Raw genomic sequence first — 3921 nt, forward strand, 5'->3', positions numbered from 1 at the left:
TAAATGAGTAATTAATTGATGTTTTTGCACGATAAAAGTAACATTTTGTACGACAAAATACCACATTTATATGAGATAATAAACATATCGCGCGACAAGACAACACTCACACAACACACAAGCTTTACTCTAACTAACTCTTGATCTTTGGTCCGCATCACGAGGAGATAAATCTTGTAACATTCTGCTTTTTCAAGACATTAACTAACGAAATTCTAAACATAAAGATATTCGGTTTTTTTACAAGATTATCTTAAATACCTATTTACTTTAAAATCAATTAATAACTTTTTCAATTGTATTTCAAAAATAATGAATCAGAGTATTCACAGTTACAAAATAAACTTACTAGGTTAAACAAAAAAAACTCCAAATTTACTATCCAAAAATAAATTCTAGTTGGTCATCACTTCGAACGCTTGTGGAAAACTCACCCAACAAGTCTAACAACACTACAAAAATATTTTGTAGCCTCCAACTGCATGTTATTGTATTTCTTCGCATTTTTCCTACTAGTTTGGTATGCAACATTATTCGCTCAAGTAACACTATAGGTGACATCCTGTCAAATGTAAAAGTCATCTCCAAATATCAAACACAGATCAAATAAACATGCATATATAGTTGTTATAACAAAAATATAAATAAATCATATACTCCATTTAACAGTTAAATCACGAAGCACCAAATATACAAATCAACCAAAATGCACAAATCCTATTTGTTAGACTATATATCAATGCATTATTCTAGAATATTACCATCCTGTAGAGCAAAGAGTCCCAACATTGGACAACGTCTCACCGTTGGACTTGTTCCACCATTGGACAAATGCTCTAGAAAGTTTCATGTTCAGTACCCCATCGTTGAGTATTTTTCTAAATCATGTTGCCTTTGCAATGAACCGTCGTCACATACAGGTTCATGCCACCAATGCATGCATGAATGTCATCACCTTAGTTAGTAACAAAATAGATCATTCAACCAGAGTGTCTAAAATCATTCAACTTTGTCCTAAACCAACTTGGTTTAGACACAAAGTCCATATTGAATAAGCACAACATGTCAAACACAACTATTATAACAACGTATCATATAACATTTATTTTCCACAATTTGAGCATGTCAAACAGAACCATTATTATAAAGTATCACATAATATTTATTTTGAAGATAACACGCAAACATAACCAATACACAACATCACAATACATTTATATCACATATAATTCAAATAGGAAAACATATGGGGTGATGTCTTTACTGTTATGAGTGTCGTTATTAAGGATCCTACAAGCGGTCTTTGCTCCAAAAACGTTACACCTTCACAAATTAATTTACTACTCACTTAGTGTCAAAACTCATATATCTCTAATTCATATTAAAGGTTTGGTGTTGGCTTAAGGTTTTAAGACAAACCATTTCTTTATATTTTTAAAATATTCCAATTCTCTCAAATTAGCAAAATCATAAACAAGTAATAATAAAAAGATATTTTGAGTAAGCACCTCATTGCAAATTCAATAAATTAAAGGAAATATGTAATTTTCAAATATTTTTTTGGACCAAAATTCTAATATAAGAAACATCAAGGATCCTTAAGACTTCTTTAGTTCACTTCTAAAAATTTAATAATAAAATTTAACAACACTTCAACACAAATTCCATTTTAATTATTATAAAACAAATTAACAACTCTATCATAAAGTTATTTTTATTATATAAATCAACACAACAATCACACAATTGTCTCATAAAAGTCACAACTTTAACATTCTAAAAAAATAATTATAACAACAATTTTCAATACATTTATTATTTATGGAAACATTGTTATTATTAATATCAATAAAGTTTCTAAATTTTTTTTAACAATTAAACTATCACAATATTAAATTTTAGCCAAATAAAGATTGAGTTTTTAACCAATAACTACTTCTATCGATTAAAACATAATCTAGTCTTTATAACGACTTTTACCGGATAAAAATTTATTTTTGACATAAATAAATATTTTCTCTAATCAAAATATGTTTTTATATCAATATCATAAGAAAATCAACATCACTTCTAAGAAAATAAATTGCATATCATAATTTTATTTTTGAAAATAAAAAGAATTTTCCTACACAACAATAATAATAATAATAATAATATTAATAATAATAATAATAATAATAATAATAATATTAATGTTAATAATAATAATAATAATAATAATAATAATAATAATAATAATAATAATAATAATAATAATATCAAACACCATTTTTAAAATTATGCATCGTGATAGAGTCATTTACTAAAATCAATTTTTTGATTAGTAACAACAATAACAACTTTACCATAAAAATTAATTTATTTTATCCAGAAGATCAAGAAGGGATTTTGTTCTACTAACAATAAAAAATAGTTAGACAAAATTAATATGATCGTAATTAAAGAGTTCTTTAGAGTTTTCTTGAATTTCTTCCTTTTTGTCTCCCAAAATTTTTCTTTTTCTTTCTTTTTCGTAGAGAGGTTTGTCATGAGTATTTAAATTGAGAATGAGAGACGTTGGTTTTTTTTTCCCTTCTATCACTAGAGTTGGGAATATAGTGTTTTAAATCTAAGTCTATTAAAACCCTAAATATTACTCCTCAAATTAATGTAATTTTGTTTTTAACGTCTGTTTTCCAATTCATGTTTCTTTATTTTCTATTATTATTGTTATTATTATAAGCATTTTTTCTAAATACTTAGCAAAATATTCAGTAAAATTAAATACATCATATAATACACATATACTTTTTAAAAATAATAATTAAATAAAAATATAATAATAATAATAACAACCACATTAGAAATTATTAATATAAAAACGAGGATCTTACACTCAAAATATTCTAAGTGTTTTGGATTGCATAATGATGTTTCGTTTTCACAGGAAGAAAATAGTAAAAAATTGTTGACTCAATTCTCTTCTCATTTTAATTATAAAAATTGTATTTTTTATTAGGTTAAATAAATTTTTAGTTTATATAAAATTTTAAAGTTTTGTTTTTAGTTCATATAAAAACATTATTCATCCTTAGTTCTCAAAAAAATTCTTAATTTCATTTTTGTTCCTATTTTCAAGTCAATTTATATTTACCATTTAAATATTTAAATGATTTTTTTTCATACATATTTAGAATATCATAAGACTTTCTCTCACAAAAATTTAAAATTTTCAAAAGAGAGATTAATTAAATATAAATTTTTAAATATAAAAACTTAAAATTTTATTTTAATTGATCATTTCTAATTTTTTATATGAGATATTCTTACGTATATAGTTGAAGATATTTTTGCCATAATTACTTATTAAATCATGATAAAAAAATCTCACACAATTATAAAATTATGAGTTTGAACTTAGAATATAATATCGTATCTAAGCATATTGATATTTGAAGGTAGACCTTAGTGACGATGAGATGTCAATTCTACATATGCTTTTGCAATCTAATTTCTTTTAAAAAATAATAATAAAAATATTTTAATAAAATATATTATGTTTAATTGCAGTTTTGATTAATTTTTTTTTTATCAATTCACGAAATTGATCTATCTATTTTACAAGTCGACAACTTTGATCGTCTCTCATATTTTTAAACTTAAAAATAATTTTTTTTGACATAATTATTTAGATGCATTAATTATTTATGTCATTTATTAAATTATAAATATGCATTTTTTTTTTAAATTTTTATGATAAAATATATCATGATTTTATTAATATTAATCATTATAATATAATATTTTATTTAAATTAGATCGTTATATTGTAGTTAATAAATAAGATGAATAAATAAAATTATGGATTTTTAAAATAAAATTTTTCGAATGAATAAAAATAAAGAGAATATATTTTTATGCTATATTAGAAGAAAACAGCCC

Source organism: Cicer arietinum, chromosome 7 (genome assembly GCF_000331145.2).
Source record: "Cicer arietinum cultivar CDC Frontier isolate Library 1 chromosome 7, Cicar.CDCFrontier_v2.0, whole genome shotgun sequence".
Classification (NCBI taxonomy): domain Eukaryota; kingdom Viridiplantae; phylum Streptophyta; class Magnoliopsida; order Fabales; family Fabaceae; genus Cicer; species Cicer arietinum.